The sequence below is a fragment of the Lagopus leucura genome, unplaced genomic scaffold (genome assembly GCF_019238085.1).
Source record: "Lagopus leucura isolate 7727_CA_CO unplaced genomic scaffold, USGS_WTPT01 Super-Scaffold_100157, whole genome shotgun sequence".
In the NCBI taxonomy this organism is placed as follows: domain Eukaryota; kingdom Metazoa; phylum Chordata; class Aves; order Galliformes; family Phasianidae; genus Lagopus; species Lagopus leucura.
Window position 1 is genome coordinate 36,895,962 of NW_024962334.1, and position 27,185 is coordinate 36,923,146.

The following is a 27,185-nucleotide window of genomic DNA, read 5'->3' on the forward strand; positions in this document are numbered from 1 at the left end:
AGTGATTTCCTATGAGGGTGTCAGAAATTATATGTGGCATCCCTTCTTTTTGAGAGAGAGCTTCTATCTTGTTTTGCATAGGACGTTCAGTGAGATCTTATGTTCAGTGATTGAAAAAAATGTGATGGACCCAATGGAATTTTCTCTGACATTTCACCTCCACTGTGATTAATAGTTCATCAGGTACTTGCAAAAATATGTTTGAATATGTGTGTGTTTTTCTGAATTTGGATTCACGGATACCAAAGGAAAAAGCAAAAACTAGTGTAGCTTTTCAAAAAATTATGTTGTTTTAAAATGTAAAGCTTGAAAGCTGTTAGTATTTGGGAAGGTCTAGATGATTTCTTAGGGCAGGACCTGAAAAACTAGCTCGAGCGCAGCTAGCACCCTGCCTTGCTTCTCTTATTAATTCTTATGGCTAACTGGCCCAGCTTGTCACTGGTTCTATCAGCAAATGAAAATTAAAGACAGGATCAGTTTAAAATGTATGAGTTTTGCCTCCCCCTAATAGTGCTAGAACAAAAGTATAAACAAAACTAGATGTTTTTGTTCAGTTTGTTCATCAAAAACATTGAGATCTATGACAGTTCAAGGACACTGGTGCTTTTCACAGGTATACATGAGTGCACACAAAATGGTTGCAAAAAGTATGTTTATTTTTGTTCAGTGTAGTTCTGCTGAAAAAGATGACCACACACAGTTTTAACTTAGCCTGAAGCATGCTTATAGTCAAAATCACATCTGAAATCTTCGGCAAAAATATATTTTATTAATCGCTACTTCATAGGCTTTGCAGAAATAATGCTGGGGGAGATAAATCCAAAGCCTTTTCTAGGTCTTTTATGAACAGAATTACCTCAATTCTGACATTTATTGTTGGTGACAGCACATGAGCTACACACAAAAGGGAACTGACTTTCAAAATCCAGTTTGAAATTGCTGAGCTGAGAGCACTTTTTCTTTGTGGAACAAATTTTTATGGCACTGGTAAACAAACCATTCATGGGGGGTGAGAGGATGGCAGAATTGCATCAAAATGGACCTTTTATATTATATTATATTATATTCCAGCTGACCTCACACAGACTCATCATCCTGACTTCTAGTCTTCCCATAAATGGATATATGCCTTGCCTGCGGAGAAGTAAGAATCTTCATTAGCTGGAGAGCTGCCCTAAGGAAAGGGAGTGGTGTGTGTGTGCACATACACATGGACTTGTCAGAGCAGTTCATGGAGTTTTCTTCATTTTCTCCATGTCACATCTTCAAACTGTCCACAGGATAGAGAGGTAGAGAACTTTCATCAGCTTTTCAAGGTGTTTAGTAATTTTTTTTTATTATTTTTTTTTTTGTAATCTGGACCTTTGCCAGATGTTACAACACAGCAACGCTATGTGGGAAAGCTGCAGTTCTTGGTGCTTAAGTGCTGACTTAGTGCACCGAGGAGTGGCAGAGCTTAAAAAGAAAAAAGAACGCACATGGGGGATGAGGCAGGTACTAATCACTTTCCGGCAACATCTGAAGATCTTTTGTCAGCCTGAATAAACTCCCATCACTTCCGTATTTCATTCATGTAGGTGGTCAGTTTCAGCTGTTTTGTAGCCATGCCCTCACTGCCTACCCAGCCTTGTAATGTTTTTCTTTTATGCATTCCTTGTTCTACTGTTGTCTAGGAGGCATCCCAGACAGTTCAAAAGAAATACACCTACTAATATAATTTTTCCCACCCTGTTGTGTTTTAACTCAGCAGACAACTAAGCACCACACAACTGTTTGCTCACTCCCTTCTCCCTTTGGGATGGAGGATAAAAAACAACAAAAGAGAATTCATGGGTTGAGATAAAAAATATTTAGTATGACAGAAAGGGAAGGGAAAATAATATTAATGATAATTACGTATACTTATTTATACACACACACATATATATGTATATTTATAAAACAAGTGATGTACAGTGCAATTGCTCACCATTCACTGACCAATGCCCAGACAGTCCCCAGGCAATGTCTGTTCCCCACAGCCAACTCACCCAGTTTTTTAGATAACAAAATGTCCTGTGGTATGGAATATCCCTTTGGCCAGTTTAGGTCAGCCATCCTGATTATGTCTTCTTCCAGCTCCTTGTGCCCCCTGACCCCTTCACTGGCAGGACAGTAGAAGGAGCTGAAACATCCTTGGCTCTGTGCAACGCTGCTCAGCAACAACTAAAACATTGGTTTGTTATGAACCTTGTTTCCTTCCTAAGGCCGGAACACAGCATCATGTCAGCCACTCTGAAGAAAATCAACTCCATCCCAGCTGAAATCAGGACACACTCCTTGTTCATATCACATTTAATTCTCTCTTCTTTAAGAATCTTTACTAAATCAAAGATCATTGGCTTTATGGGCCATGCTTTGTATGACGTTGCTGCTGTTTTTCTGTTCTTGCCTTTGTTTATGTCCTGTCTGTCCTCTTTTCTCTGCTGGTGATGGCCAAGATACATTTTTCCATTCTTCCAGAGTTGCTGTGATGCTTCCCATTACATCTCTCCAGCTATCAAATACTCCTCTTCATGATGACTCCTTCTGTCATGATGCCTACCAAAAATGGTGAATAATATTTGCAAAGACAAAAAAACAGTGAGAACAATTTATGAAAATCCTTTTATTTGTGATACAAAGAAGACATGGATCGATGCTCAAAGCTGATCATGGTCCTTCTAAGTCTTTCTTCAGCAGACAGAAGCAGCCTTCTTATTTTTCTAATTGTTAGAAGAATAGAAAAAAAACATTGCCAGAAATAAAAAGCAGACTAGTGGAACTGAAATTGCCTTTGTGATTCCCACACCTCTTAAATTGTTGTGCTCTGATTTGTCCACACCTCTTTCAGAAACAATGGTATCATCATTCTTGGCAAAGAATGCTTCCTTCCTTAGTCACAGGTGTGAAGACTGGGCTTCTACTTGGATGGAAAAATTAGGAAATCATTTCCTCAGTTGATATAATGTCCATTTTTGGAATCCCCAAAAAGAATTACACTTGCTAAAAGAGAAGGAAACATAATACAGGGATTTCAGTTAGATTTATTAATTTTAATATGGGAGGAGGTGCCCCTTGCAAGTAGCTGGAACTCACATTGTTTACCATGAGCAAAAATAGAATATTCTTTATCTCCTTTGCACTTGTGCATTTAACAGGCATTACATAGTTTGTGCCTGTTGTCCCTTGCCCTGTCACTATGCATCACCAGCCTGGCCTGTCCATCTGGCTCTTGCTCATTAGACATTTATACGTTTTGATAAAATCTCCCCTCAGTCTTCTTATCTGCCTGAACAGTCCCAGGTCTCTCACCCTTTCCTCGTAAGAGGGATGCTACAGGTCCCTAATTACCTTTGTGGCCCTCCACTGCTCTCTCTCCAGAAGCTTCCTGTCTTTCTTTAACTGAGGAGCGCAGAACTGCACACAGTACTCCAGATGTGGACTCACCAGGGCGGAATGGAGAGAGAGGATCAGGTCTCAACATGCTGCCCATGCAATTTCTAATGCTGACATAATTCTAATTCTGTGAAAAATCTCCACTTCTGTTATTATGTGCATTTATCATTTTTTTAGAAGTAACTAGTGTGTATTTACTTGCAAACTTATTACTAGTATTTTATGTGATAACAAAACCATATATATTTCACTCTTGGTAAGACTAAAAGCAGATGTTGAAGTATCTAGTATGGATATAACACTCCAAATTCTTTTTGCAATGAGAGAACTTATTTAATCCCTTCACATTTTCTGGAAATCACCTCTCTCTAACCTTGGCTACTTTGCACTTCATGGTTCACAGCAGCATAGATGAGTGCTGGACCTACTATGCTTTGAAAAATGTGTGCGCATGTGTGTTTTGCTTTTAATCTACAATTTGAAAGGTCGATTGTATTAATCTTTTGTATATTAATTTATCTGGAGTGTCTGTTTTTTCCGAGACAGAATGTACTCTGATTACAAATACATCAGTCCTACTTCTATTGCTGGAATTTACAGCCTAGTCTACAAGAAGCAGCACTGTTATTTTAGACATAAATAGTATTTAATGGAATAATGTAAGAGTTAACATGCAAGTTCATGCTGGTTTAATATAAAAAATTAATTAGATTCCTGTTGTATTCTCCATGGCTAGAATTTCCCTGGGAAAAGATAGACAACAATGGTTCATTGTTATGAAAACTGTAAATGTTATAAGATGGAGGTTGATAAGTTTATGGATGGGGATCACAGAACAAGATAAGAAATACTCTGAAGTTAGAATTAATGCCTGAGATAATTGTTCTTTTGTATCCAGTTTCTTAGTAGGTCTAGTACCTAAGTACATTCTGCAGAGGAGATTCGTGTTCTAGCCTCACATTAAGGACTTCTCTTGCTTACCTAAGGGAGTTGGGTAGGGGCTGGTAGTCTCAGTGCATGGCAGATATGCTTTTGGAGTTAGAAGCTCTAGGAATATCTTGGATCTTTTGGATAATTTACTTCAAATTCTTAGTACTGTAAATATTTTAAGGAAATGGTTGCTGCTGCTTTTTTCTTATGGTCCATCAGAGGTACAGCTCTGGTCCTTTTCTTCTGAGTCTGTACAGGCAATCAGGTGCAGCGTGCACTGAGGTATGGGATTGGTTATGAAGTAATTGTATGGCTCTTTCAAGATTGAATATCTGTTGCAATGATTCTTTGATTTCTTGGGACATCATTCAGCGACCTACATCATGCTGACTTCTTCAGTCAGCAGTTGCTATGTTTTGGACAGTGCTAAGATACGAATCCAGAAAATGAGAAGCAGTGGTAATAAGCTTGGGAGACAAAATCTGGATGGCTTAGAGCTCATCTTTCTTGGCCAAATAAAAGATTTCTTGAGCAATTTCAACTGAGCATTTGTGGCTGCTGAATGTGTAACAGGAGGTATTTTGCTCTGAATATGAAGAACATTTTTGTTTACTCTTATTTGCACATAGACTGGGGAAATAGCAAAGCTCCTCCCCTGGGAGGCAAGCATTCCCTTCCTTTTTGCACTTCACAGCTCAACATGATGACTTGGTCATGAGAAAAAGTACTGATATGCTTGTTACATCACTTTAGAATTAACTAAAAATTCCATTGCTATATAAATCTTTATTAAGATCACTGGACACCTTGTCTTGAAGATTTTAGTGGACACTCAGAAAAATTCCTATGTATTAAGTATGGAAGAGTCCTAACATAAGAAACTTTTATAGAAATTTCAGGATAAAACAAATAGTTGGAGGAAAAATCATTCACCAACCATATAGGATGTTTGGTATTCGTGATCTGTAGTCCAGACGGTGCCCAGGATTTCTCTTCAGCATTTTAACTGGGGAAGGCTAACGTTCTTCTGTCTGCCAGAGATGTGTTACAGTCTTTGTTTGACCTTGCCTGGGGCAGGATGCTTCTTAGAGCATTAAATAACCACAACAGTTAAAACCTAGAACAGATTTCACCCAGCCTATCATAAGCACCTCAGGTTAGACAGTAGTCTAGACATCCTAGTCTCTTCTTAGAGTCTATGAACAAATTTAAGTACCCCCAGAAGGTGATTTATGTCATTATAAGATATATCAGATAAATTGTCCATTGAAGAGGCCCATATTGAATCTAGAAGATCCCAAATAAACTGATTTAGCTTTGGACAGCCACATCGTAAATGCCTAAAGCCTGTGTAGTAGGAATGCTGTGTTGTGCCCTTAAGTAGGGGGCATTTTAATCAGATGCTTGAATTTACTCATGGAGCTCTTAACTGCAGATTCGAATTGACCTAAATAAGACATCCAGAAGACTGCCTACAGTGGCAATGCTTCAGTCTCAGAACATGTTTTTAATCACATGATAATCTCATGCTTTTCCAAACTGTTGGCTGACTCATTCAAAAGAAAATATTCAAATAACAGAGAACCAGACCAGTTATCCCTCTATATTTTGCAAAGATCAAACAAAACCCATTAAACTGTTACTGCTTCAAACTTTGTACTGAAGGACCCACTGTAAAAAACTCTGTCATTAGATCTCTGCAAGGACTTACTAGACTCTGACAGGAGTCATTTCATACAGAAGATGCAGCCACCAAATGGTGTTACTATATGAAGTAAAAAGCATGGGACATTAGCTGGGGGTAAGGCTTGATGATCTCTAGAGGTTGCTTCCAGCCTCAAGGATTCTTTGATCCTGTGACAACTGCATTTTTGGCATGCATGTACATACTCCCACTGAACCATGACTTTCCATTGTTTTGCCTGTACTATCACTATACCTTCTTTATTAACAACAACAAAACCTGAATTTGGCTTTCTAAACATTTTAAATGTGTTACTGTTATGTCAAAGAGACATGTGGTAAATGGGTCTGGTATATTTGAAGGAAGCATAAGGAGCAATGATTCTCAAAATGGTGTCCTTTAGAGAGGGATCAAATAGCCTGCCAATAACGGAGTAATGCACAATTTTCCCACCAGATTCCAGAGGTATTATTATCACTGAGCACAGGTTAAATTGAAGGATGGTTAGAGCTGATGTAATGAAAGCAAATTCGAAGTACCGAATTGTGTATTTAAATTACCTGCCCACATGGTGTTAAAAAAAAATAATATTTCTGTCATACATGTATTTAAGGGATACTTTGCAAAAATCAGTATCCAGCATTCCAGCAGCAGTGCATGGCATATGATTTTCCTTTTGATTTTAATATTGTTTTATATGGGAATCAGAATAATCATTTTTGGATTGAATAACAAAGGCAATTGCATGAAAAATAAGGTACCATATGTTATTTTTACTATCTTCTTTCTGTTCCTTCATACACAGCTATATGCTCCATCTGAGGGTAAAGGTCCTTATTGTCGTGTAATATATTTCAATAATTTGGAATCAAACCTTGAAACTCTCTGCATGCAAAATCAAAATTGAATTTAAATATCAGAGCAGTATTTTCATTTTTCCAAGTGAGAGCACGTTGTCGTTGTTGCAATTCATTTATGTGTGAACATAATGAGTTCCACATATTTCAAGATGCGAAACTTGAAGACAGGCAGTGAGTTAGAATTCCTGCCAGGCTCTGAAAGCAGTAGTCACAGACTGACACATCTATATGCAGTAGTGCTCATTCAAACAACTGTGTGCTTCTGTCTGGTCTTATCCCTATAGCAATGCTTTTGGTTTCCTAATGAAGCACTGAGGAAAGGAGGGACTGAGAAAAAAGTTGATGACAACGACTATGGAAGTTTTATTTGCTGAAATCAAAATACGAAAAATATTTTGATTGAATTTATTTCCTTTTGATTTTTTTCCTGCTTTGCCATGCTGCATTTTAGGTGAGTCAAATTGATAATTCACCTAAATAAGCAGCACTTAATATTACCTATGACCACACAGTGCTAAAATTAAAGCTCTGTGGCTGCTTTACCCTTGCCTGAGTTTTCAAATACCGTTAGTGGAGATAAATTGTCATCATAGAAATAATTAATCAGATGATAAATGATTTGCCTTTCCACCGTGGAAATGACTGCAATGGATGTCCATCATAAATGTTATGGTATTTCTGAAAGTGCTGCAGAAAAAATATCCTTTTCAACAGAATACTTAATTAATTTGACATAGAAGCAAGTATACTCTTGGCAAAACTTGCAGCATCTGTCCTGGCATCTGTATCATTTTAAATCACAAACATTAGATCTGTATAACAGATTGTACACAATCTACACTATGCAGTTTGCCTACTGTGTGACAGTCTACCACAGACAGTTCTGCATAAACTACTGTGACTCTGTGCAGAGAAGTTACACATTCATTTGGTGAAGTCCTATTTTCTTTCCTTAGTATACGTGTTTTAGTTTCTCAGAGTGAAATTATTATTGTCATCTATTACTGTTGTCATCTATTGCAATTCATGTTAGGAATGTGGGCAGGTAAACTTGCAGAAAGAATGCGTGGGCTCAGCCAGACTCATAATGGTATGTTTGCTCTGAGTCTGCTGGATTTTTCACTAACAGACTCCTAGTAGTTTTTTTTACATCTAGCAGTTACCTTGGGATGCATATTGAAAAACTTTGCAATATCAAGTGCTTGATTATACAGTAATTTGAGCTACAGGTCTTTTTGATCAGTTAGAAATATTTTGTAGATACATTTTAATCTTATCTTGTATGTCTATGTAAAGTTAGTGTAGATATGTAAAGTTTGTCTCTACTGATGTTGCTTCATATTCACTGAATCTTTTTTAAAAAACCTATGCAGTCTCAGTGCCCATAAAAGATAAGAACTGCTGTTTACACAGGCATTAACGAATCTTCCCAGAGCTTTTCTCCCTTGCATAGCATTTCTCTGCCTGGGTTACAAGTGCAAAGAAAAAGTCTCAAGATAATTGCACAACTGGCAAAGAACCAAATACAGAGCCATAGCCTGATCTCGATTTCAAAACAAAGATCATCTCATTTTAATCCACTTATTGAAGTCTCATAAAATTAATCCCTACTTCATTTCTCCAGTTCTTGACCATTTTCTGCTCAGCAAGACAATATTTGAAGCTATAAGCTTTTCAGGAACAGTGGCAAACAGTTCTATTTTATTTGATCTTCAAATACAAGCATTAGACATAGGGTTTGTTGTTTGGTTGTGACTTTTTTGCAGTTTGTTCTACTTCTTTTCCACCTTTTCCATTGGAGAGCAAAGCATCTGTTATCTAAACAAGCCATGAACTGAAAGAGAAAGGTCATACACTGACTGTATGTATTTAGACAGTAGAGTGGGTCAGCGGCATGTGAAAAATACATGACTGTTCTTTATTCTGATTTGGTTTTGGTTTGCATTATTTCATGTTTTTTCAAGAGATATTGAGCAGGATCAAGCTCCTGTTTCCATATTATAGGACAATAATTCAAACAAAAATAACAGAGGTTTCAGCAGTTTCCTTTCATACTCAGTACACGAGAAAGCTCTCGAAATATATAAAATGCCCTCATGCTTTGTAAAGGGAAACATAATCTTATGCTTCTAAGAGTTCAGTTCAGTGTAACGCTGCCAATTACTTGCACGTTGTTCTTGAAGAAGCAATAGGTCAGGCACACAGGTATCCTCACTGCTCACACTTACGGTTTTGTCACATATGTAAGCAATCTGTGCAGCAGCTGGGATAGACATAACTTTCTCACCCTACCAGTGGCCTCTCCAAGTTAGGTCCCAGATTCATTAGCAGTGGTAGAAGTCTTGCACTGTTCCTTTCAGTCACACAGCTACAACTGTAATTTCAACGAGTGCAAATGGCCCACACAGAGCGTTATTAAATTTCCCTCTGTTTTTGTGCACAGTGGGACTGAAAAGAATGTACCTCAGAGCACAGCACAGCAGCCTTCTAAGGAAGAGTGCTTTTGCAATTGTTTGCTAAAACAATGTTCTCCTTCTGATTAAAATCTGTGCTGGAACACTTCACCATCTTGAGTGGGACTTTTCAATTGAGCAGTGGAATGAATAGAAATTCTCACTGTATTTCTTTTTTTCCTGTCTTATCTTCATCCAAATGGCACACAGGGATTTCACTGCCATAGGCAAAAGCAGCAGTTACTATCCCACTGTCTGAAAATAGCATAGCATTGCTATTCTGAACTTGACCAAAGTAACTCAGGAAACTAGTCAAAGCTAGAACTATTTCTAAATGAAATAAACAAACATTAAAAAAAAAAAAAGCAACAACCCAACTACTGCTTCCTTGGTGACAGGAATATTGCTCCATCATAACGCTAGGATTTAAAGAAAAACGCAAGTACCAGTAGACTGTGGAAGCCATAAGGAATTTGCTGACAGCAGTCTCAAGAAAAAGAAGTAAAAATATCCTGAGCAGTATTTGTGGTAATTATAAACACACAGGGTAAGCTTCCCATCACTGTCAGTCTTTGCCTTGCCAGCTGACACATGTAGTTGCCATGAAGGTCTTTCCGTGTGATTTTTGTATGAAGTGTTGAGGTGTTTTCTGACTATTAACAATGGTCTCCTTGTATGCTGAGCAGGGCAGGGCATGTACTCGGTCAGCTGACAGAGTTAACCAAGATAAAGTCCTTTACAATTTCTTGTGGGTTGAAGTTTGGAGGAAAAGTTCTTGTGAGATTTTATAAATCAATGTTTTTTTTCCTCAGTGTTCAATGTGAAAAGGAAAGAAAAAGAATATTGACCATAAAATCAGTAGGTGACGTTTGGAGTGAAGTAGAAGCATAGAATCATAAAATCCTTAGAATTGGAAGGGACCTTTAAGGGCCATCTGGTCCAGCTGCCCTGCAATGAACAGCATCCACAGCTCAATCAGCTAACTCAGAGTCTGGTCAGTCTGGCCTTGAGCATCTCCAGGGATGGGGCTTCCACCACATCTCTGGGCAACCTGTTCCAGTGCCTCACCACCCTTGCTGTAAAGGAGTTTTTGTTTATATCCAACATAAATCTCATCACTTTAAGTTTGAAACAATTTTTCCTTATCTTGTCATCTCAGACCCTGCTAAAGATTCTGCCCCCTTCTTTCTTCCAGCCCCTCTTTAGACACTGAAAGGGGGCCATCAGGTCACCTCAGAACCTTGTATTTTCCAGGCTGCACAGCCCTAGCTCTCCCAGCCTGTCCTTGTAGGAGAGGTGTTCCATTATATTCTAGCCCCTACACAATTTCCTGAAGTAGAACTTAATTCTACAATAGATAAATCTTCCAACAGTATCATACGCTCTTCACCTTTATAGAAACAGAAATTTCATTTTTTCTTTCTTATTTCTTCTCTAGAACTCAGGGGTCATGAATTCAAATGGTGCAGGTGGTATCCCTCATCCTCCCTGGGAGTGAAGTAATGAGTGATGGCCAAAAGGAAAAGGGCGTAAGCACCATTTAACTGTATAAGTGTCTAACTGTGTGAGGACTGACTGTATAAGTGTCGTTTATTTTAGAGTCAGAAAGATGTTTAATAATGAAGTCTGGGTACTACAGTAATTGTACACCCCCATTGCTAAGGAGAGAGAACAATCAGCAGGGTGAGGATGCATGCCAAGCTCTCCTACTGGTCCCACATCTATCCTAAGAGTATTCAGCAAGCAGCCAAAGTTAGCTTGCAAGTTAGCTGGGGACAAGTGCTTCCCTTGCCCACAGCATGTCTCTCATCTCCACCCACTAAAAGGAATCCTGTGTTTGGCACCAGCGTGCCAGGAATATGGAATCACTGCCTTCTGCTCATTCTCAGCCCATTTCAGTGCCAACTAGAGCAGAATTCAGCCAACAGAATTTAGATTTTGGAAAGTAAGCATTAAGTCAGAGGTTTTCCTCCATGCTCCAACAATATGTATTTTTAATAAAGTGGGGCTTTTAGTTAGTTTGGTTTTTAATTTTGCCCCAGTGATTAGCAGAAGCTTTTACCTACAGGATCTCAGGAACTCTGTTTGACCTCAGTTAATGCTTTGAGGAACTAAGCTAATAGGAGCCTAAGACATTACTTTACCACCACAGGAATATATATATTACTAACATGTGCTTTGCTAAAATGATCTTGGAACAATTTCTGCGTGCCTTTGTGTGTCCTCTTGGATCATTACTGCCATTCTTTCTGTGCTGGCATTCCAGAGTTGCTGATTCACAGACTGCATCTGGTTCTTTATCGTTCTTTCCAACTCAACACTTGAACACTTGACTTGCTACAGTGATTGTCCTCTATGACTAACATTTTTGTTTCAACATCCTGCGTGTTATAAAAACATTTCTGCAAGGCTCTTTCTCATTGCATTTGATTAGACTATTTCATTTATTGAAAATGAAGCATTTTATTTCTTACTTACCTTTTTCTCTGACTTTCTTCTCCATTTTGCAGGACTTCATGGAGAATGAAGGCATGGAGAAGGTGAAGTCTTTCTACAAGGAGTGATCAGGCCCAGGATCAGGTCGTAGCTCTGTAAGCTGGGGTTGCTGATAGCAAACCTGAGACAATATGTGAGGTCAGAAAACAGCTGAGATTTCTACCTAATTTGTAGGCTATTAAGAGGCCTGGGGCTGTAACTGTGTTTCACTAAATGCATGTTAGGGAGGATGCCTCTTGACCTTCTTCAAATTCCTCTACTTAAGTACATGAAAAATGAAATGTCTTGCCATCCTAGGGAGCTCATTTCCTTTTCGTCAAAAGTGGTTAAGATTCTGGCCTGCTAAAATCAGTGAAGATCTGCAAGTATCTCAGCAGATCTAGGATTACTTCCAAGAAAAATGTATTACTTGCCTTAACTAATGTTGACTTATTTTTCCTCTGCAGCAAATTCTGTGAGAGATCCTCCTTAAGGAAACAAACAAACGAATGAACAAAAAACCCAACAAAACAGTTGGGTGTAAGTAACTTTAATAGAGCGATTTTTCCTCCACCAAAATGTTCAATGTGAGTAGCAGCTGTGCAGCCTTCCTCATTGCAGCTCTTCCAGCTTTGGTAGGTAGAAATTCCCAAGGGTGGGATGTGAATTTGATCTCAGCCTTTCTATAATTTTGTTTTCCATTGAAACTTAGTTACACTCCAGTGTGGCGGTGCATTTGGTGATAAAAGCATGGTGCTCAGAGAATAGGATGGTCAACTTTGTCAGCCATTTCAGTAAGTAACTGAGCTTTCAGTGATTTACAAAGTCTGAGTGCTGGCTGTTTTCCAAAAGCTAAAACTAGCAGTCTTTCCAGTGCCCCATCTATAAGCTGACTCAGAAACATACCATCACTGGCTATAACAGGAGGCATTTTATATTTTGAATGGATGGAAATGGACCAGGCACTGGCTGTAATGGTTTTTAACAGAAACATAAGCATGCAACAAATCCAGGATCAAAAGGGTCCTCAGTTTCTTCAATTCAAATGTTTTCAGCTGCTCTCAGTTTGCAGTGAGCTTTGCAATGCCATTTTTTTTCCTCCAAACCAACTTTCTTGAAGTTTGACAGTTCCACAACAACTTTCGCGTTAGGAATTTTCTTGCTAACAAGCATGTCTCAAGTCTGAAAAACACGGTGTGACTTTGCTGTCTCAGGGTCAAAGAGCGCAGTTTGTGGATGTTTTATTTGTTATCAGCCTGTCATGATTTTTTTTCATTGCTTGAGTTCACAGTCCAAGAGCTGATCTGATGGCTCACATCGCAGCCAGGGTGACCGGACAGGCATATCTACAGGGGCTCCTGTGCCAAAGCTGGATTTCTAGTGGGTCTCAGCCAGCTAATCTGAAGTTAGCTGAGAAGTCTGCACTGCACTGCAGACAGTCCCTGTGGTAGCTGAGTTTCTCAAGTAGACTTGCACAGCCTTTCCTTATGTACAAGACGGAGTGGGAACTTCATCCTTCTAGACAGCGTCCTGGGTCTGGATGCCATAGGAAACTTGATGATTTCCAATGCCAGCATCTCCTTGTGAAATTCATCCTGAATGTTTCCAATCTAAATTATTTAAAGCGATAGTGGCATTACAGCCAAAAATAATGTCTCTATCAGCAGATAGAGCTGAGCTGAGGTCACAGAAATCCCATTTGTCATATCCCAAATAAAAGCTTTCATGCTGCAAACAAAAAATAGAACATGGGATATTTCAGCAGCTCTGAAAACAGTTTAGTTTAGTGCTGGCTATTACTAGCAAGACAGCTGTGCTTTCTGAACCAATACTAACTTGCACAATTCAGCTTCTCATGGTGTGATAGATGATACCAAACAATGGAGCTTCCTTGTCAGCCCGTACAAAGTCAGTCTGCTGGCAGAAACTCAGTTCCAGTTCAAGTCTGAGCTGTGTTCTGAATATTTTCTCTCATAATTTAGTGCTTTTCTGCATGGAATTCACATTCATCAACTTCCTCTGAAGTCTTCTCAAAGCTCAGAGCTGGTCAAACATCCGTGCATACAGTGAGTTGCTAGAAATTTGTACCAGGAAACTGGATGGGTAGGACAAAGAACAGCAAAGTGAATCCAAAATGGCTAGTAAAGAGAGGGGTAAAAGCCAAATTAAGTAAGAGAGAGAGCTTCTGAGTTCCAAACATGCCATTACTAGAAATCTTCTAATAGTTATGATATTTGTATTTTGAAGATGCTTGAGGAAAAAAAGTAAATAAATGGAGATAGCTACCAAGTCAATGTAAGAATATATAGTAAGCCATATGAGGAAGGCCACTAAGTCCAGTGGCATGGATGTAATTCACTTCAAGGCACTGTGCCAATTTATGCCCTAATCTCTGCCAGAGTATTTTTGGGCCTGGTCTCCGTGGTTGTTGATTAATCTGTCTTCTTCCATCTCCCTGTAAGAGGGTATTTAGCCCAAGGAGACATATGAAACTGAGCAAGAATTTATTTCAGGGAGTGGGCTTAATGTTCCTGACAAGACGGAAAGTTACCAGCTGGGTTACCTTCTGCATCTAGCCCACATCAAATATTTTTATCTTAATGTCTATTAGACCAAGCATAGATGAAAGGTAGATTTTTTTAACTTTCCTTAAAGCTGTAGCAATTGAGAAAGAGGCCATATGTTGAGTCGTATTTCATATTGAAGCAGTCTGTATCTAAAAAGGCACAAAGCCTTTACAGGTTTCTAGTATGCTAGTGAGTACAATTTTAATGCCATTTTTATAGCAATAATTTCATTCTTGAAGGCTGGTTGTTCAGCTGATCTGGTTGGCCTGGTTATATTATAGGATATGGGATGTCTCCCTGAAACTTACAGGTTAAATGTAGAAGCCTTGTTAGAAAGGGTAGGATCTAAAGACATTTATGGCTTCCAACCACAATGTTCCTGCTGCTGTGGAATGACTGTGAGTGCAGTGTTTTGAAACAGCCGTGCAAGACCTTGCAGAATAATCTGTGCTGGGATTATCAGAGCAGCAGTGTAAGGTGCCTAAGTGTTAACAGATGTTTTTGAATTCTTATTACAAATTCAGAGCAAAGTGGGTCTTAGCCCCAGTTAGATTATTTTGTTTCCTTTTACTCCAATATTAGATAGAGCTTCTTAGCATATTATTTTGCTTATTGTTTAGTCGTTTAGTCATCTTGCTTGCCTCTGTAAATCTCTGCTGAGACCATATGGAGGATTCTCTCTGGGGAATGCCATAGAATAATACCTTGTCACTCTGATTTACAAGGTGTGAAAGTAAGCACTGCACCCCTGCCATATCATTTTTGTCATCACTTGATTTAGTCCATGGGAAGGCTTTTTTGAGGCCATCACCAAGGAGGTATCTTCATAGCTGTATTCAGTGTATGTGACACAACTTTTCAGTTTTTACTTATGTAAAACCTTTTTTTTACCACAGCAAAGGCGCGAGCTTACTTCAGTATCATTAAATTTGAGGTGGAAAATCAAAATGCAGCTCCCAGTCGAAACTGAACTTTTACTACAATGGAGCATGGGTGATACATCCTGTGTTGGCATTGTTAAAAACCTAATCTTCAGTGCAGGGTTTTGAAGAACCGTATTTTTTTTTCAGGATTGAGATCGTATCATGTACCAAGCCATTTAGTTTTCATCTGTCTGCTTACAGAGCTCTAAATGAATTGCAGTTATACTGATTGGTTTCATGAGAATGATGATCCTTGTCAGGATCTGGCTTGAGACCAGCACTTTAATGTAACCAAAAAACTAAAAGATGTCCTTTGTTAAGCTATGGTCTGTGCTGCAAACAGACAGATGTCCTTAAGGTAAATCTCTGTATGCAATTGACATGCTTTTCAGCCCTCAGAAGTCTTTGGACCAGACATCTTAACTATACTGATATTGTGTATGTTGAAAGAAACAAAAAGATAAAGTAGAAGGGCAATAGGCAGCGTGGAACAGCTGACAAAGCTGGAGGAGCGGCAGGGAAGGCAAAAAGAGTCAGTGATTAGTAAGCAGCTCGGGAAGGCAGATCTATGAACCATGAACCAGCAGAGAAACAAACAGTTTGATAAGTTGGAAAAAAAAATGCATGAAAGTGGGTTTAGCTGATGACAACTGATGGCTGTCATCAGCCAGTCAGGCATTGCTCCAAAGCACGAGGAAGAGCAGCCTGCCAAAGTGCTTATCCCAGCCTCTTGCCAAAATCTGGGCTCTAACAGGAAGAACATTGGCGCCAAGGAAACTGCAATAGAGGCTGTTTATTTTCATTCTCAAGGTTTGTTAAATGTTTAGCTACATCCATCTCTGTAACCTGGGGCAGTCGTCTTCTCCTACCCGCTTGCACACAACCTGTAAGCAGTGACACAAGCCTTCTGTGGAAAGAACTCTGAATTCCTTCAAGGCTGCTGGCTATGACTGAGGGACAGTGCTTATCGTGGGCATCAAGGCCAGACTAATGCTCACCCACACAAGCACAGAAGTATGTGCTGGTGCAGTAGTTATCAGGGACACTGTGGCTACGGTAGTGCCTACCTACACAAACATGCAAAAAGTATTTGCTAATATAGCAGCCTCCTCCTGCCAGCTCATTCTAATGAGGAAGCTTATGAAGAAATGAAGAATGGGATATATGATGGGCACATTAATGTCCTTCCTGAGCCTTAGCATGTACTATATTTTCCAAGATACAAATCATGCTGATAATCTCTAGTGCACAAGCACACAAAACTTGAGAAGCTTTTCTTCTACATTTTTTCACGTTGATCAGATTGCCAACCAAATACTAAAACACACTGCCCACTGCAACTGCATGAGGCAATCTCTTATGCCAGAACAACAGCTATCGTAAACATTCAAAAATTTTACTATATCAGGCACTTTTTGAAGCTGAAACTTATGCCTGTTGTACTGATGGTATCAATGTACCACAAGCTAAATAAAGAACTTTTAAACTCACATGATGCCAACTTCACATTTCCCTATTCTTTATTATCTCTAGTCTGATTTTGATGTGGCTGGTTTAATTTATCTGTGTATATACATACTTATCGAGATAGGATTATTGCACTGAGATATGCAAATGTAAAACAGAAAGCACTTTCAAGCTGTATGAAATACACATCTGTAATACTAATACTGCTTGTGAGACGATGCTATCTTTATAGTTAGAAAATATGGTTAAACAGGAGGGTGTATTTGATGATTTTATCCCATTTTATCCATCACCTCAGATATATCGATAACAACAATAACAAAAAAATACAATTGTTACTTTTTTTTCTCAAATTAAATTCTTCAATGATAAAAGTAGAATTTATCCTGGAAACTGAATAAAATACAAGGCCAGTTTAGAAAACATTTCTAGCAGAGTTTCAAGAAGCTGCAGTGCTGGCTGTTGGTAGTATGGTCGTTGTTCTGCAGACAGTGGTAACTTAGTGCAGTAATTTTCTCTACTGTTGATGTGGATGAAGGAATGAGAGCCGTGATCCCGGTCCATTTGTGCATGTGACATTATCTCCATCTTGTATGGAGATTAACCATTTTATTGGGCACCAAGTTTTGGTCTGATCACACACCTTGTGCTCATTCTTCTTTTCTACTGCATCAGCTAGGGGCAGACTGTTAAGATTTTAGATACTGTATTACATGAATTTTGAAATTTGCTTTAAAATCCTATCAACGTTGCTTGCAGATAATGTTTTCAAAGGCATCTCAGAGGAGCTGGCTCTCACATACAAAGTTTCAGTGAAAAACACATTGCTGAAAGTAGTACATGAAATTAGTTTCTGTAATTGTGACCAAAGTGACTTTGATTCAGTGACTGAGAAATCTTCTCTTCTGACTCCAGGAGGAAGCCTTTGATTTCTCTGCACCCACCACCACCTGCAACAGCACTGTGGGTCCTTCCGCCTCCCTGCGCCGATCCTTCCATCTCCAGAGGTACTGCAGTTGGTTCCTTCTCAACTGGTAATTACGTACGGAGACTTAGCAAACGTATTATTTCCCAAGATGGTATGTTTATCTTGTGAGGATGTGAAAGGAGGAAAGAGGGGAAACAGTTTTTCTGTGCAGTCTATTGCCATCCACTGAAGAGATTTCCCTGAAATGAAAATGAACCCTCCGCCAGGTCAGCATTTCCTTTGCATGTTGCACTCAGGTGCACGTCACAGAGAGTGACATCCAAACAAAATATATTTGTTAAAATAGCTCAGAGATTATATGGTCATTAGGACTGTAAACATAAGAAAATATCTAGGCCTGTACAGAAACTTCAAGATTTAGAGCTGATTTAATTTCACTGAATGTTTAATCAGTTATAGAGAAAGCCCAATATTTGTCCCCTTAAGCTGAGAATACTAAATATTGACTTCCTAGTTTGATAGAATTAAAATATATATTGTTTTTCAAACGCTATTAAAATGGCCTTTCATTTTTGCAGTCATAAGAATTAGTTTGGGAAGTCATTTGTTCAAAGCTTCAGATTCAGCTGCATAGAAAACTAAATTTATCCCTTATGCTTTAACGAACCTGACTAAAGCATGCTACAAGGATGTGAGCTTCTGGTCCATAATTTCACTAGCAGACTGTATCCTCTATAATGGACAGGCTGATCTGCTATTCCTAATAGTCTGTTTTTTATGTTCTGTAGTGAAACAAATTACACAACCATGATTCAAGCACAACACAGTAAAAGACAAGGCCAAAATAAAAGCAGTGATGGAGCCATTTCTGAACTAAGAACATTTTGAGTTACTAAGGGATGGAAGACTTTGGCAGCTAGATGGGTAAGGCAAGCTCAGTAATTGTCTAAAGGAGCCTGAAGACGTATCAGAATGAATTCAGTAGAAGTCATGTAGCAACAGCTACTGATTTTATTTTATTGTATACCAACTACTGTTTTTAGAATGTAAACTTCCTTCCCTCAGATATCTGATGGGGAGAATTTTCACAAAGGTGAAAAAGTCTTATTCTTTTCTTTAGTAAGCCTTATATTTTATGAGATTATACAATTGATACAATTATAGTAGAATACAGTGGGTTTTATCCAGAGGCCATTATTTTATTTCTCATTGCTTGAACATTTTGCTTACATTTCCTTTCTGAAATCCATTGACAATTCAGGGCAGTAACTCACAGAAGAAGAATTGGTACCACACATAACCAGGCTCTAAACTACAGCATTTGTCTATCAGTAACACAGTGTAGTATTTGGCACACACCTTTATCATAGGCATTACCAAAGGCACACCACAAAGTTATGTTGAAAGGCTTTTCCTAAATAAGGATTAAAAGGCAAAATACCTTGAAATGCCTCTCCTACACGTATCTGAAGATAATCCACAGCATAATCTGTCATGGCATGCAACTGAAATCCACTAAACCCATAGGCAGAGAGTCCTCAGCAGGACACAGCTCCCTCTTGCTGCAGGCACTGCTTGGCTCTGCCGCAGGGTGGAAAGCTTGCCCTGCCTCCCTCCCTTCCTCCTGAAGTCCTCAAGGGAAGGGCGGGTGTCTGCCAAGGGGGGAGGGAAGGAATATGAAATGAGAAAGGAATCCAGCTATTACTGTAGAAACAAGTGCAGTTTTTAAAAAAATCAATTAATACATAAAAGTTTAACGGTTGGAAATGTGTCACTTTTTCCAATCTCTTTATGTTACTCTACATATGGGGGTACATTGCCTAGCAGTTTGGAGAGAATAATAAAAATGACTCCAAAAAACAGGTGGAAATAAGACCAAAAAATTAAGGCAAACTGAAATGAGGCAATACAGGGCAGCAGCGACAGGCTGAAAACATGAATTGTAATGCAGTATCACCCTCTGTGCCACTCTGCCATTAGATGTACCAGGAAATGTTGTTAGAATGGAACAGAACAGAATTTATGGCTGGGAGTCAGTTTGCCCTCAAGTTCTTTTACTCTGTTGTTCTGCCAGTAGTTAAAGGGCACCTTCTCCTGCCACAACGGCAGCTACTCATGCCACGTTTCAGGCACTTCTCTCGTTGGCCTGTCTGGCCTTGAATAGCATGAATTAGCTTGTGGCCAGAAACTCTTCTCCTATCAATTTGTCATTAGCCCCTATGTCATACAGCTAGGAAGGCATGGCAGGAGAGACTGCTAACAGAGACACCATCAGATCTAGTATGAACACAGCACAGAAGGCTTTAGCAGGAGGAATTCTGCATCCCCAAAGTTGTGTCCTGTCATTTTTTTCTGTGGCTAGTACTTGTTTTCTGATAGGTTGAGATACAATTCATGATTTTTGACAGAGGAAATGAACACAAGCTGTATGTTGTTTATCATCTGACATTGCTGAAAACTATACAGCCAGAAAGACTTGAAGTGGTAACCAAACTGCAAAATGGGAGCTTAACAGTCCCAAAATGCATTTCAATGGAACGTTTGTGTAGTCATCCAAACTGTTTCCTATTTTTGTTTAGAATTTTGACTCTTTTAAATCCTGCTTGGGTAGCTATTTGTATTTCTCCTATGTTTACGTTCCTGGCAGCAATAGGCTTACGTCTTAGGATGCTGGGTGGTCTATGTAAACATTTCTGTGCCACTAACACCTCCTACTTCCAGAGAGCTCACGAAATGCTGGAATATCAAGTTAGCAATTATAAACTTGCTAACGGAGCTCTTGGACTGGATGATTTTCAGAGGTCCCTTCCATCCCCTACAGTTCTGTGATTCTGTAATCGCAACAGAGGATTCACTTTCCTGAGCCCAGGAAAGTTCAGCTCCTTGTGCTTCCTCTACAGCCAAGAAGAAATTTCTATAATGCGATTCAGAGCAGAAACCAAAGATTTAAAGCTAAGATGTAAGTGCTGATTATGATTCTACAGAGTAGGTCTGACTACAGGGGGGCTCAAGACACAGCATCCTTAGGCTGCAGATGTCCTCATTTTCTATGCCAGGATTTTTTTTCTATTTAAGAAAAGGAATTCCAACAAATCAAAACAAATACCAGTCATTATAAGGGGGAGGGAGGGGAGAGAACAAGAGGAGAAAGCTGCTGATCTCATGCTTCCCTGCCGAGAAAATGAGGAAAGGGTGGAGAATGGCCTGGATACCTGATTATCTTGTAAGATAGGATGGGAACAATGAGGCGGCTGGTTTGAGCCTGAGCAGAGCACTTTCATTTTGGCACTTCAACCAATGGCTGGCAGCATTTTCTTTTTTAATGTCAACATTATGTGCACAACTTCAAGGTAAGCTTTCCAACTCTCTCAAGTTAATTGATACATCAGGAATTCTGTACTGGAACATCATGTCCTGAATGATGAATAAGAAATATTGCAAATATATACGTTGTCTTGGAGGAGGATCTAGAAAAGTCCAACTGCATTCCGAAAGTGTTGGGCAGAAACTGATGATTTCACTGCAGTTATTTCCTTTAGTGTGTGCCTCAGACTGATTTAACAGCGGGATTATGTCCTCTGCTGTAGTTTTGATGAGTAAATCATAGAATCATAGAATGGCTCGGGTTGGAAGGGACCTCAAAGGTCACCAAGTTCCAACCCCCTGACACAGGCAGGGCTGCCATTCCCTGGATAAAGTACTACATCAGATTGCCCAGAAAATACAGTCCTGTCTCCTAAGTTGGATCAGCTTTCATCTCATGTGTAACTTACCTTTTGGTGACTGGTTGTATATTTTTATACAAAAGAAGAAAGTGCTTTTTGCTCTGAACATAGAGTTGTCTGTTGCAATATAGCCTCAAGGCTTCAAAGTGGAGGGTTTTGTATCTGATACAAGAGATTGTTGGTACAGAGACAGATTCTACTGATCACTTGGAGCAAATAAATGTTACTTACCAGTAGCTGTTGCTCTTGGGATACATACGATTCATCCTGCACGTATCCTAATGCTGTAGATGAACATTCACCTGTGATGCAGGTATCACAGACTCTAGGCACACATCATCTTCTACCTCACAGGTACACTCAGCCCCTGCTTTTCTCGTGGCCATACAGGATGAAGTGATGCTGTCTCAGCCAGCATCTGCTCAGTGAGGAGTGGGGCACAATCAGTGAATGCTCAGACATCACAGAATTTCAAATGTTTAAATAAAAAGACAAGAGAAATGTCTTAGCAGAGCCAGTCTGGCCTCCAGCTGCCACTTCAGATCAATGCAGTTCTGCTGTAGGTTATCCCATCAGTCAGTCTGGTGGAGATTTTATTGGGAATGCGGAGTGTGTCACATGGGGCAAAATGTCCTGTTTGATCAGCCAAAGCAAGCAACTCAGTGACAATTACTGACTAACTGCTACGTAATGCATTGTGTTGGGTTATTTGTTGGTGGTGTTTTTTTTCTTTTCTTAAAATACGCTGCCTGTCAAAACTATCTGGAGTAAAAACAGATGCTGGCTGTGTTCAGTGCAAGTGTCCTGACCAAAAGGGGAACCCATTGCTGTGCTCTTCTCCTTCAACATCTCCTGGCCTTAGAAGTCTTCAGAGGCTCATTAGAGCTCCAGAGTTACCAACTGTGTCCCCAGGAATAGCAGTCTTCTGCTGCACGAACCTTAAGAAGGTCTGCTCTGCACCTCTATGGGGTACTGCTGCAGTTTATCTAACCCAAGGCTTGTAAGGCCCTCCATAAATGCATTTTTATAATCAGACTCTTCCTGTGCACAATGAGTGGGTGGAACTGCAAATAAGAGCTGCTGTCATACTGAAGTTCAAAATGACAAGGTTTCTTTCTTGCCTAGGCAGCACTGACCTCACACAGCACTGCCGTGAGACAGAAGACTGAGAGCTGCCAAGGGCAGCCGAGGGTTTTGTGTTGTGGGGGTGTAGCTCCAGTTAGCGTTCTGTGTCTCAGCGCTGTGCTACTTGATTGTAGCTGTAGCTGCTTGATTGTACTTCACTCTGGGAAATCAAAAACTGACTTCATCACATCCAGTCAAATCAACCAGATCTTAAATTCAGTGCTTGAAACCTGGAGCACTTCCTGTGTTTCAGCAACACTTTCTAGGTTTTAGTGTCAGTTAATGTTATCATGTGAGCAATAACACTGCATTCATTTTACCAAAAATGCGCCAGAGATAAGGAAATAATTCAGCTCTATAAAGGGAAATCTTGCGGTGCCTTCAGCTGAACCTCAGAAGATCCTGACTCCCATTCATTGCTTCCATTTACTTCATTCCAGTTCTTCACTTTGTGCAGCTTTACGTTCAGGCACAAAATAAATAAGGTGGAGAGATGGTGACAGCTGTGTTTGTTTATAAGCAGCATAAGCAGATGTAGCAGCTCTGTGGGGGAGGACGCCAAGCGCAGGAGAGAAGTGTTATGAGGAGCCCTTAAGGATGGCTGTGTGCTCACCTAGCAGCGTAACTGCGCCTCCTCGGTCTCTGTTAGCAGTGCTTCTGTGACATGATGCTATTTGATTTGATGCGATTTGAAGAGCAATCTTTCAGGGAAAACGTTTCCTAAGGGAACTCTGAGCCATGCTAGCAAAGGAAATGCTGCTCCTCGGTGAGAGTGCTCCTGCCGGTTAGCCGGTAAAATAATATCCTCCGGAAGGAGCCGCTGCTGTGCTGTGTGCTGTGCTTCAGGCTGAACGCCTCAGCGGCCTGCAGCTCAGCGCTGCTGGGCTCCCAAAGAGGGCGAATGGCAGCGGCTGGAGCTCTGGGCACAGTGGGGAGCCGTGGTCTGGCAAAGCCTGATGCTCCTCAGAAGGAGGAAAGTCTGGGAATCTCTGGGCCCTAAACAAAAATAGCTCATCTTGCTGAAAGCTTCAGTTCTTAGTGAAATCAAATGCAGTAAAAGCCTTCCTGAACAGAAGTGTGATTTTGTTCAGCTGACAAAGGGCTGCTCCTGCCTCAGTGTGGCTGTTCCTGCTCACCGTGAGCCAGGACCACTTCCTCCCCCAGCATTAAGCCCAATGGCATTGGGAGCGCAGTCCTTAAGCTGTAAAAACTCTAAAACTAAACAAATCAGAACTGATACCAGCAAATGTATAATCTGTGCTGGGTTCAAGCCCTATTTAACTTTTACCAGTGTTTGCTATGAGAGTGCTTGTAGTCAAGATCAGCCTTAAGAACATAACAGGAATCTATAAAATGTCTTAAGAGCTCTGATTCGTGTGTAAATATATGCTAAAGAAACTAGATTTGATTGTGTTGCTTTCAAAGTAATTAATTTTTAACCTGTCTTCATGCAGTGTAGACAGCTTATTTTTCAGACATTTGTATCAATTTTTGAAGAAACTGAACACATAGGAAATTCTATATATGATGTGAAGGCAGGCAACAACCTGGTATAATTTCCTTTTGTTTCTCTTGTACAGCTCATGCGTGATGTTTTTGTGGCAGAGGATAACTTTGTCCTATATTAGCTACCTAAGGAGTATTGACAAAAAATGAAACCAACAGTTTTGATTACTGAAGCTCAACATCAGGGTATGTAAGTTAATTGCTATTAATGAATAGCAACTTGATCAGGAAGCGCCCTGGCTTCACCCGCTGTTACCACACAGCGGTAAGCTGGCACGCTGGTAAGCAGTACTGCTTCTGCTTTCTCAAAAATAAGAGTTTAAGGAAACTCAGAAGAGAATGAAATCTGTTCGGAGTTGTGTCAGTAGATCCTGAAGCCAAGAGAAATATCCCAGAATGGAAGAGATCAGAAAAGGCCTCTGGAAGCCCAATCCCTGTTTGGGCAGAGCTTTCTAGCGCAGGCTGCCCAGGCCCACACCCAGGTGGCTTCTGGCTGTTTTCAAGGAGGGAACCCCACAGCCTCTGGGCAGCCCGTGCCAGGGCGGAGTCACCCTAATTCTGGAGTATTTTCTGATTTCAGACTGAACCTCCCATGTTTCCATTCATGCCCATCGCCTCTGGCGCAGACACGGGGCTCCAGGTTCCGCTGCACTACATGTGCCAGAGGACCGCCCCTCAATCTTTACCTTTTCCTTTTAAGAACAGCCAGTCTTGATGCAAACGTTTCTAGGAATCACAGTCCCTCAGGCTTTTGGTAACGCTAAGCTTAAATGAGCATACCTGGCCAGTGACACATTTACCTGGTAGTTTGAAAGGCTCCCTGTTATCCCGCTGTTGTTCTCCTTGTAGGCACTTGGTGACAGTGCTCAGGCTGTGGCACGTGGAATGAAGCAGGCTGGGCTGCAGGGCTCTCACCATGGGGTGTGTTTGTGACTCTTGTGCATTCGCACAGCTCTTCTCAGAATCCTTCAGAGCACAGCACTACCACTGGTGGCTCTGGTGGCAGCTGCTGAACCGGTTGGTGCCAAACACTGCTGCAGGGCCCCTACAGCTACTTGAGAGAGAAACCCTTACTCATGTGAATAGACTCACAGGAAGCACCTGCAGGTCCCCATGGCCACGAATGTCCCTCTGGTACAGAAGCACACTGCTGCCACTCGTACTGCCTGCTGAGCATTGGCAGGAAGCCTTGGGGGTGAGCTTGGTCTGCTCTAGGTGAAATCTAAGAATTGGTTTGGTGTGAGTAGAGTCACAACTGCCATTCCTAACATCCACCTATGGAAATAGTTTCAGCTTTCCTTCTAGACCTTCTGAGACTTGTTGCTATCATTTGTTATCCAAGCCACAGATCCTGTCTACAAGTGGCTCCCAATTACAGGCTAAGCTGAGGTGAGTGGGGAAGGCCCAACCTGCCTTGTGGATGCTCAAAGGGACACCAGCAGTGCCAGCGGAGGCACGCATCTATGATTGCTTCAGACTATGTCAACTGCGGGCTAACATGCTCCTCTGGCTTAGTCAAGATATGAACAGCCCCAGAGCAGCTGTACAGCTGCACACTGTTTGCTCTTCAGCTAGATTTTAGAAGGATGTGCTTTTTATTAGCAAACAAAAAAGATGTAATCAGCCTGCAGCAAGACTGCAGAGTGCCTGTCTGCCACAAGCAGGGATTCAGAGGACCAGTGGTCCATGCTCAGGCCAAATAAAATCTGTACACAAACACTCAGGCATGCTTACGCGGTGCATCAGAAAATTATAAAAGCAGCAGCATTTTGGTAGCTTTGACTAAGCTCTGATTTTATTTCTAGCTTCTGCCCATCATGCCCATGACCACACTTTGTAACAGCTGATGCAGCTCCAGCCACAATTCAGGCACACGCACAGCTTACGAAGGGAATGGGATTTGCTCTCACTGTCCCTGTCCAGCTTCAATATGGGAATTCTGCCCAATTGAAAAGCAGGCAGCAATTTCTTTCAGCACAGTGAGGGTACGATTCTTCCAGGAAAAGTGTTCCAATATGACAAGAAGAGACACTGCAGAAGTTCTAACAGAATTCTGGATGTGCATGTTTTCCTCTTACATTTGTTAGATGGAGCACCGGGGAGCATCGAGCAGCCCACCTATCCCAAGTGGAAAGGGAAGAGCACTTAATGCTCAGATATGTTCTCTATTTATTTATTGGAAAATAGCACTAGTTGTAATCAAGTTCCTAGCACAAAGGTCTCGGAAGGAACCATAATTCCCGGTTTGCAGAGTTTGGGTGTTTTGTTTTCGACTGCCACCTAACGGTGAGCAAGAAACCCATTTCTCAGGTTATCCTGCCTGCTGCTGTCATTGGCACCTCAGCACCCCCAGCTGCAGGTACCAGCACACAGCACCGGACAGGATTCTGCAAGCAGCAAACCCTTCGTTTCCCAGCGATCCTTCTGAACAACTCTTGCTCTAGCTACACCTCACCGACAAGCTAAGCTTCCAACATGGGGCTATTCTCTATTTATTTCATTTTTGCAGGATTTGACTGCGTGACCTGAATGCATGAAACACTCATGCAAAAGCAAGTTAAACTTCTGTCCCTTGGCTGTCATATGCACATATGTGGAAAAAAATATTAATAAGCACTCAGTGAAAGTGCAACCCACCTTCACTCACAAGTACTGAGAAATACAGTCAGTTCACACAGGACTCTCTTAAGCAGAGGGCAGGTTTGAAATATAGGCTGTTAGTCTCTCATGGCTCTGCTTTTTACTCCCTGCATGCAGAGCACACCACAAGTCTGAGCTACGTGGGATTACACAGCTTGCTGCCATCCTTACTTGCTCTGAAGCACTCAGAGATTGAACTATTCATGGCCTGCCAGTAATGGTTCCCTCGAGCCGTTCATACCGCTGTTTGCATACCTGCATCCAGCAGTGGCTCAAAGAAAGTCTTCAGTCAATGCACTCTGAATTCAGGACGGTCCATTCTGTTTTGATGAAAATTCTGTATTACTAGCTTACAGTTTCACAATGTAGAATTTTTGCTTCTAGCACAGAACAGTGCTTGAAAATTTGTAATCTACTTTAGTATTTTCTTCTCAGCAGCATAATAAAGAAGCACCCAGACCAAATCCTTAACATCCACAGACAGC

At 40.7% G+C, this 27,185-nt stretch overlaps 1 long non-coding RNA gene across 1 annotated transcript; it reads right to left on the minus strand.

The window, feature by feature from the left end:
* Nucleotides 1-1,921: 1,921 nt before the first annotated feature.
* Nucleotides 1,922-19,264, minus strand: LOC122189839. The gene is made up of 3 exons (XR_006181993.1): nt 19,146-19,264; nt 11,823-17,943; nt 1,922-3,024 (listed from the first exon to the last, which is right to left on the minus strand). It is a non-coding gene; the product is annotated as an uncharacterized LOC122189839 (long non-coding RNA).
* Between the last annotated feature and the right edge of the window lie 7,921 nt (nt 19,265-27,185).